The sequence below is a fragment of the Elephantulus edwardii genome, unplaced genomic scaffold, assembly GCF_000299155.1.
Source record: "Elephantulus edwardii isolate Elephantulus edwardi_28Jun2011 unplaced genomic scaffold, EleEdw1.0 scaffold00013, whole genome shotgun sequence".
NCBI classification, from domain to species: domain Eukaryota; kingdom Metazoa; phylum Chordata; class Mammalia; order Macroscelidea; family Macroscelididae; genus Elephantulus; species Elephantulus edwardii.
In genome coordinates, this window is record NW_006399763.1 from 15,964,865 (window position 1) to 15,975,360 (window position 10,496).

Consider the following 10,496-nt stretch of genomic DNA (forward strand, 5'->3'; position numbering starts at 1 on the left):
AGACATGATGCTCAGAAAGGTGGAGAGTCAGTGAAGGAGAGAAAGACCCTCCACCAGAAGAATTGATGTGGTGATTGCTGCAAAGGACTCTAATGTGTCAGAAGTATAAGGATGGCGCAGGGTAGGACAGGGTTCAAATCTGCTGTGCATAGGGTTGCTATGGGTCGTACTTGACTTGATAAAACCCAACCACAACAATAACAAAGGATGTGGAATATTCTAAGAAATCTCAGCTCCATTGTCATAAATGTTATTAAAACCTGTCGTAGACTGTTAGCTGATTAAAAATGCCTGTCCATGATCATCTACTAAAAACTCGTCCAGAAATCTAAAACTACTAGCCTTTGCCATCCACACTGTGGCCTGCTGTGAACAGTGTCATTGAGGTTTCAGGGCAAATGCCATCTTAAAAGGAGATCTGATATTTAGCTATTTTTGGGTCACAAAAATGGCAACATTATCATATAATTTAATCTCATGCATTCAACAAACAAGAGTAACAATCCTTTTAGCCTAACAATCTAATCTTGTACATATATTGTATCTCTAAATTTACATGTACCACATTATTACTAGAAAGGTTAAGTGACAGACCTAAAGCTATCCAGCTACAGAAGGGTTGCAATGGAACCCAGATCTGCCTGGTTTTGTCTTTTTTCCATGCGCTATACTGCCAATCTGTAGCTAACACACTGAAGTGAACCAGTAAATTGGAATTTCTTTTGCTTTCTCTTGCAGTCTTCAGAGGAGAGAGGAAAAGAATCAACCCAAAAATGTAAATCTGAAACAATTGACTTGATGCTTTAAGCATATTCTTTTGAATTCAGCTTTACTCTCCTACCTGCTAATCGTAGAAGCCATCACTGGCATTTCAGTGCTAATGTTTTTCACTTCAAGATGTTATGGGTACACTTAGAGCCATTTTTTTAAGTTATGTTATTTGTTTTCAATGGCAACAAAGAGTAAATAGCCTTCAGATTTATATTCATTATATCCATGTCTCCCTCCTTATTGTTGTTTTGTCAGTGGTCTCAACCCCATGCACAATAGCTCTAAACCCTATCTTATCCTGAGTCAGTCTCTCATCTGGGATCTTCCTCTCCTGTGCTGTCCCTCCACCCTTCCAAACATGATGTTCTTCTACAAGAATTGATCTCTCCTGGCCATGTGCTCAAAGTTAGCGTGTATAGAACATGCACTTTTATTTAGTCTAAGAAAAAAATAGGGATTTTTAAAGCCTATATTCTTCGCATATGATTATTTTGTTTGTGAGTGAAATCTGTAAATCTGCCTCTTTTCTCTTCTCTTGTGCAATTTACAACCTCTGAATATCCACTGGAGGGTCAGCTATGAGTGGATTCAAACTGGAGAGCAATGAGTTTCAGTTTCATTTAAACACATAAAATTCCTTACTCCATAGACATCTGAACTTGAATTTTAAGAGGCCTTTCTTTAAAAAAGTCATAAAGATCATCTGCTTAGATACTCTGATTGCATATGTATATGTATATAATTTCATTTGAATCAAATTTTAAAACTAAAAGAGTGACTTTTAACATAATGTATTTGGTTCTAGATCTTTTAGACATTTTCTTGGCCCATGATATCTAAATGCGTATCTGGATGAATGAACATGTAAACAACATAAGAACTACAAGCTCAGGTCCCATCTGAGACCCTTTAGTTATGTAGCTGAATCTAGCTAGCAAGCTACACATAGAGGCTGTAGGGTCCTTGATAGTTGCCTTCAGAAGCTGTGCCACGGCTATAATCCTAGGAGCCTTCATTCTCAATTCTCTAAGGTGCAGCAGTCAGGATTCTGTAATCACCCTGACATATAAAGACCCCGTGCAAAGGGTTCTAAACAAATGCTATTCTTTTATAATTGAAGTATAATTGCTTCCATTATCCTTTTTTATTACAAAAAATATTATTTTAAATCTTCAAATAGTTTTACGCCAACACTTTTCTAATAGTATTTGAAATGGGCCTAAATTCCATTATTCAAATTAGTCAATGAAGTATTTTAACTTATTAATAACTATAAAGAACGTCAATATTTAATCAAATTGTAAAATAAAAAGAGTAACTATTAAATTTAGTTTTGTTTTACACAGCTTTTCTATGCATAAGCAAGGTGTATAGACAGAAATTATGTTTTACACTTTTGTCCATGTTGTGTATATGTTTTCTCTCAAATAAAGTTAATAGTGATCAGTTTCCCAAATCTAAGTATACGAGTACTTGTTATATAAATTTATAATTGTATCCCACCTCTATGATTTATGATTGTATCGCCCCTCAATTTTAGGTGCCTCATTTAAACTTTAAATATTGATTAATATCAATCAACGAGTGAAAATGGCTTGTATATTAATTTCCTGCCTTGTTGCTTCTACTTTTAAGGTTTTATTTTTTTTTATTTTTTTAAGGTTTTCTTATATAAAGCATTTAAGATTTCTGAAACAATTTCTCCTTGTGCAAAAATAATTAGTTACCTGTGTCCTAAATATATCCTATAGCAAGAAGACACTATAAAAGGAGCAGATGCAATGTAGGAAAAGCCAAGTCTGATCTCTACCTGTTTCATAAAGTGGAACTTTCTTCATCAGTAGTATTTATCATACCGAGACATCTAAATCATCAGACATGCAACCCCACATGCTCCTGTACCTATTTTGACCAATCATTGGGTTCAGTATTGCTTGCAAGACTCATAGATTTGACTTAAAGTGGTCGGCTTTATTAGGGAAATGGGTTGGAGAGTGGGGGGAGGCAACTATTTCACAATGCAATATCTTACAATACAAATCCAAGTTTAGTCCAGCAATCCCAAACCAGATTAATAAGGCACAATTCCTCAATTAATGAAAGTCCAGTGTGAGATCAACAGCACAAATCCAAGAAGCCTCTGGATTCCTCAAACATCCAGCCTATCTCAGAGTAGTTACAAGCCAGCCTTTCCTCCAATCATCCAGCAAGCCAAAATTTAACTGTGGCCTTTATCTTCAAGGTTCTTCTGATTACACCTTGCCATAGTCTCTTCACAGCAGTGCCACAGTCCCTTCACACTCTCTCCACTGTTGTTTCTCATAATGTCTTTGCAGTCCCCCCCCACCATCTCTCACAGTATAGAAAACATTCTTCTATCAATCCCACAACTGTTTATGATTTGCAAAACCATATGGGTACAGTTAAGGTAGCTAGATCTCAACAGGGATTAATGTAATGTCTAGCAAGACCAATTTTCAAGGGTCTACACCCCACACTCGTTATCATACAATATTCTCAGAAATACAGACTTTTTTTTTAAATTTTATATTGGTTTGCATACAACACTCATATACATTGTGTTTAATTCATGTATACTGTGCTTCCTACATTGTTCACTCACATTGTGTTTCAAATCATTTTTTATATATATATGTATATATATATATATGTATATATATATATATAGTGTTTTATAAAATCAATTACCATTGATCTGTACCTACTATTTCCCCATCTTTTCAGGTCCCCATTGGATATTTCCTAATTTTTTCACACCTCTCTTCTATCCACCTAACGTTTTCTTCCTATTGATTTCTCCTCTCTGCACTCTCTCTTGTCCTCCTCCTCTTCCCTTTTTGGACTTTTATACACATTTTACTAATTATCCTATTTCTACAACAACATTCTTATGTAGTATTTGTCCTTATGAGACTGAGTTAGTTCACTCAGTGTAGTGCTCTTTAGACTCTCCCATGTTTATTAGTATCCACATCTCACACCATAAACAAAAATCAACTCTAGGAGGATCAGAGACATAGGGCTAAAGCCTAAAACCATAAAGATCATAAGAGACAAAATGGAACCGAACTTAGAAGCTCTGCCTATCTTATAAATAGACTGGAAAATATAGCCAGCAATGCACAATCAGGAGAGGATAACACTGTTAATAAGGACTTTCTAAAAATTATGACTCTGTGTGAATCAAAAACATTTTCCAATAGCATGAAAAGAAAACCTATAGACTGGGGGGGAAAATACATTTGACAATGACATCTCAGACAAGGGCCTCATAATTAAAGTTTACGGACTATTACAGGGCCTCTACAAGGAAAAGTATTATCATGTGCTTATCTGATTCAAAGTGACCATAGTTGGTCCATCACATCTCACTCATGCCTATTTCGTTGATATTCATGTATGCCATTTCATTTTTAACAATTTCCAGTTTTCCAACATTCAAGCCACAAACATTCCATAGACTATTAAATGATGTTTGTTATTAATTTTCCTCATTTCAGCTGACTTCCTATCTGGACTCTACACTAACTATCCTCTTTGTTTAATGTGGATAGGGTTTTCAAAAGCCTTTTATTTAGGATACAGATGGCTCTCCTGTATCCTATTTTATCTTAATCAAGGAGCTCAACCAAAACTCGTCCATGATGGGGAAACCTTTTTGGAATTTGACACACCAGTGGAAAAGTTTTCAGTATCACAGTAACCTCAAGTAATCACAGTACAGCAACTTGACAGACAAGTGCTGCACCACTCAGAACAATGTTCCCTCCAAACACAATCAGTACCAAGCCTAAAGGCCCAACTAACTTTCAAATACAAAGGCCCATCCACCAGATGGTGCATTTCACCCAATGGGCTGCACAGGAATCAGATTGACTATATTTGTGGGAGAAATCGTGGGAGAAGATCAATATCAGCAGTCAAAACTAATCCAGGGGCAGACTGTGGGTCAGATCGTCAGTTACTCATATGGAAGTTCAAATTGAGGCTGAAGAAAATTCAAATAAGTCCACATGAGCCAAGATATGATTTTTTAATCAATTCCATCAAAATTTTATCATCATCTTAAGAATAGGTTTGAGGCATTGAACACCAGTGATAGAAGACCAGATGAGTTGTGGGATGATATCAAGGGTATCATTCATAAAGAAAGCAAAAAGGCATTACAAAAACAGAGGAGAAACAAAAAAATTGAAATGGACGTCAGAAGAGACTCTAAAAATTGCACTGAATCTAAAGAAAAACATGTCAAAGTGAAAGAGCTGAACAGATGATTTCAAAGGGCAGCTCAGGAGGACAAAGCAAAGTATTATAATGTAATGTGCAGAGAGCTGAAATTGGTGAACAAAAAGGGAAGAACTCGCTCTGCTTTTCTCAAGCTGAAAGAACTGAAAAACAAATTTAAGCCTCATGTCACAATGTTGAAAAATGTTGTGGGTAATATATTGAATGACCCAGAAAGCATGAAAAGAAGACAGATGTAATACAGAGAGTAACTGTACCAGAAAGAATTGAAGCAAAAAAATTTCAGGAAGTACCATATGAACCACAGCCAATGATAATGAAAGAGGAAGTGGAAGCTGCATTGAAGGCATTGGTGAAAAATAAGGCCCCAGTAATTAATGGGTAACAGTTGACTTGTTTCAGTTAACAGATGCAGCCTTGGATGCACTCACCAGTCTATGCCAGAAAATTTGGAGAATGGCTGTCAGGCCAACAAATTGGAAGAAGTCTATATTTGTTCCTATTCCTAAAAAGGGTGATAAGACTAAATAGGAAATTATCAAATAATTTCATTGGTATCACATGCAAGCAAAACACATCTGAAGATCATTAAAAAATGACTGAAACAGTGCATATATAAGGAACTGCCAGAAGTTCAAGTGGGATTTAGAAGAGGCTGTAGCACCAGGAAAATCATTGCTGATGTCAGATGGTCCTGGCTAAAAGTAAGGAATACCAGAATATCTATTTGTGCTGTATTGTCTATGCAAAGGTATTTGACTGTATGGATCATGACAAGTTGTTGCTGACAATGGGAAGAATGGGAATCCCAGAGCACTTGATTGTGCTCATGAGGAACCTATACCTGGATCAGGCTACTGTGCTAACAGAGCACGGGAGCACTGCATTGTTTAGAATTGGAAAGGGAGAACGTCAGGGATGTATTCTATCTCCATAACTGTTCAATCTACATGCTGAGCAAATTATCTTAATATCTGGACTCTAAAAAGAGCAATGTGGTATCAGGATTGAGGGAGACTCATCAAAAACCTGTGTTACGCCAATGGTATAACCTTGCTTGTTGAAAGCGAGGAGGACTTGAAGTACTTTTGCAGAAGATGAAGGAATTCAGCCTTCAGTATGGATTGCATCTCAATATCAGGAAAACAAAGGTTTTTACCATAGGACCAATATGTAGTGACATGATGGATGGAGAAGAGGTTGAAACAGTCAACAGTTTTATCTTGCTTGGATCCACAATTAACACCCTTGGCTCAAGCAGTCAGGAAATAAGGAGATGCATTTCACTGGGAAAGTCTGCAGTGATGGACCTTTCCAAATTATTGAGGAATAATGATGTCAGTTTGAGGACTAAGGTGTGTCTGATTCAGGACATAGTCTTTCTGATTACTAGCTATGTATCCAAGACCTGGATAATGAATAAGGATGGCAAAAAAAGAATTCACGCCTTTAAACTGTGGTGTTGGAGAAGAGCACTGAATATCTCATGGATGGCCAAGAGAATGAACAGATATATCTTGGAGAAGGTGCAACCAAAGTGCTCTTTGGAGGCAAGAATGATGAGGCTTTGCCTCACATACTTTGAACATATTGCTAGGAGATGCTATTCTTGGAGAGGAACATGATGTTGGGAACAATGGAGGGTTGGCAAAGGAGAGGAAGACACTCAACCAGGTGGATTGACATGGTGAGTGCTGCAATGGCCTATTGAGGGTCAGGAAATGAGGATGGTGTAGGACAGGACTAGGTTCAGATCTTTTGTTCATAGGTTCCCTATGAGTCGTACTCAGCTTGATGGCACCTAACAACAAACAGTGAAAAGACTGATATAATGGGCAAAACACATGGAAAGACTTTTCTCAAAGGAAGACATTTAGATGGGCAACAGGTACATGAAGAAATGCTCAAAATTAATAGCAATAAGAAAAATGAAAATCAAAACAAAAAATACTATGTCATCCCAGTCAGGACCCAAATTTAACAGAACAGCGAGCAATAATTGTTATAGAGGATATGGAGAGATTAAAACTCTCATACCCTGCTGGTGGGATTGTAAAATAGTGCAACTACTCTGGAAGGCAGTTTGGCATTTCCTCAAAAAGCTGAACATAGGAAAACAATACTGAGAAACACAGAGATTTGTATACATATGTTTATAGCAGCATTATTCACAATGGCAATAAAATGACAATAGCCCAAACGCCAATCAACAAATGAAAGGATTGAGAAATTATGGTCGATTCACTCAATGGAATCCTATTCAGCACTCAGGAGCAATGATAAAATACTATACAACATGAGAGAAACACAGACTTGAAATTCCAGAAATTTCTGCTTTTCGTGGGTTATAGAGTCATGCACATTCTGGATCTGAAAGATTAGATTAAAAAATATGAGAAGTTATGAAGTGTTATAAATGAAATTAATCCAAATTAAATTATTTTTTACATAGTGCAGTGTATACCAAGACTTTTGGTTAATAAGTACCTGCAACACACTCATAAGCTATTTCCTAGGAACCATAAGTTCTTCTTTGTGAAAAGATCTAAAAGGTTGGCTAAGAAATTTACTGTTGATATTTAATGACTATAGCTAATTTCTGATGGTTTAGTGATATAGTAAAGATTATAAAGTTGTGCTTTAAAAGTTGTAGAATTAATCAACTACAGCTGACTATTCAGAATGTGGACCTGTTGTCACGTGAATTTTCATTCACTTTACAGAGTTCTATATAACAAATCAAAGCAAAATAGAGAATAAGATTTCTTTGTTGATGCCTCTCCACACCAAGAATTAGTTTGTTCTACAGAGAGCTATTCCCTCGCCTGAGCTTTATGATTACTATTGCTTTGTGACTTACTTCACCTCAGCAGGTGTGGCCTCTATAACAGACTGAATAACTCCCAAAGATATATAAGTCCTAATTCCCATCACCTGTGAATGTTACCTCATATGGCCAAAGAGACCTTTCTGATAATTTTAAGTACTTTGAGATGGTGAGATTATTCTGAATTATTAGGCAAACTCAATGTATTCAAAATATCTTTATAAGAGGGAAGAAGGACAATTGAGAAAAGTAGGTGGAGGCAAGAGATTGGAGTGATGTGAAGAATGCAAGTAGTCTCTGGAAGATAGATACAGCAAGGAAACATACTCTCCTCAGAGCTTCTAGAACCATCAAAGAATAAGTTTTAATTGTTTTAAATCACCGAGTTTGTAGTTATTTGTTATAGCAGTTAGAGGAAACCACATGACTTTAAGTTGTTTTATTTGCTCCTCCTAATAACCACAGTTTTAGCTATAGCTCATTCAAAATACTATACTTAAGTAGTGTCCTGGATTCCACTGTCTACAACTGATAATTCAATGCATATTTCCAGAGCACTGTACTTATAAAGCATTATGCTAGACTACACTAGAAATTTTACAATATCTAAAATATTATTCTTACCTCGAGAAGTGAAAATCCAACGTCTCTTGTAGATCATCTCTACACACTTGTGTGTACAAGAGAACACTTCACAGTATTTTATTTCAAAGATACAATTGATTATAAAAGTCTTTACTAATTTACTAGCAGGCTCTAGTGGCCTAGTGGTAAGTAAGTTATCTGCCAACCCAGAAGCACATGGTTTGAGAGGAGATAGACGGGTAGTCTACTTCCCTGAGATTTATAACTTCTGAAAACTCACCAGAGGATCAACTGTGAGTCAGTTCTGAAACGACCTCATATAACAATTAATTTCATTTGCTTCTGGTGAAGAAAGGAAAATGCAATGTCAAAGCACACAGCACCATTGCTGTTGTTGTTGAGTGTCATCAACTCAAGTACAACTCATAGCGATCCTATGAACAATAGACCTGAAACTTGCTTACCTGTGCCATCCTCAACAACTCTGACACAGTTGGGCCTATTGCTGCAGTCACTGTGTCAATCTATTTCAGTGCGAGATTCTTCCTCTTTTTCTCTGACATCCCTTTTCAGGGAATAGTTTTATTCAGCAACATCCCCAAAGAATGAAAAATGAAGCTTCACCATCTTTATAGCTACACTTTCTCAAAGATATGTATCTCTTTATTCTTTTGGCAGTCTTTGGGATATTCAGTACCCTTCTCTAAAACCATAACTCAAGGGCAATTTAATTTGTTTTGGGGGAAACAAAAATGCAATGTTAAAAGACACAGTATTGGATATACCTTTATTTCAGAAAGGCTAACACGTAGAATGAATGAGAAGACCAAAGCGTTGGAAAGACAATTTGAAGATTATTACAGTGGCCCAGGTTGGTGGAAACAATGTGTTCAACTAAAAAAATTGCAACAAAGGCTCTTAAGGAGCACTGTCGTTGCACTTTCTCTATACTAACATATAAGGAAGACTTGCTAATATAACTAGTATTAAAATATATGTACATACCATAAAACCAAAGGTGAAGAGACTGGAGATTTCTATCAATTTGATGAAAGATATGAAACTGGATATTAAATGACAGAATTTCATATTATCAATGATTTATTCATTTCAAATTGTTGTTGTTGTTGTTGTTATATGCCGTCGAGTCGTTTTGACTCATAGCGACCATATGTACAACAGCCCTAAACCGTGCTCTATCCTGTGCCAACCTCATTGCCTCTGACACACCCATCCCGATTACCCCAGTCACTGAATCAATCCACCTCATAGAGGGTCTTCCCCTCCTGCACTGTCCCTCTACTCTACCCAGCATGATGTCCCTCTCTAAACACCTGTCTCTCTTTACAACATGTCCAAAGTATGTCAGACGAAGCCCCAGGATCTTTGCCTCCAAGGAGCAGCCTAGTTTAACCCTCTCTACAATGAATCTGTTTGTTTTCTTGGCAGTCCATGGTGCATTCAATACTCTTCTCCAGCACCACAGCTCAAAGGCGTCAATTCTCCTTCTATTCTCCCTAGTCATTGTCCAACTCTCTGATGCATGACAAGTGATTGCAAAAACCATGGCCTGTATCAGGCGCACCTTAGTCTCCAGAGAGACACCGTTGCTCTTGAGTACTTTAGAGAGGTCCCTGACTGCAGACTTTCCCATTGCAATACGATTTTTTATTTCCTGGCTACCAGTCCCAAGAGTGTTGACCATGGAGCCGAGCAAACTGAAGCTGTGAACAATCTCAATCTCTTCACCATCCATCCTGATGCTACCGATTGGTCCAGTGGTGAGAATTTTTGTCTTCTTGACATTGAGCCTCAGTCCATATTGAAGGCTGCAGTCCTTGACCCTCTGTAGTAAGTGCATGAAGTCCTCCTCAGTTTCAGAGAGGAAAGATCCCCTGAGCACAAAGCAGACAACCTATGTGGGAGACACCTGGAGAAGCTCCATTACTACTGCAAGTATGACCAGCAGATACTGTGTGTGATGTGCTGGGAGTCCCTGGAGCATAGGCACCATGCTGCTGTTCTGCTTGAGAAGGCTGCACAGCCT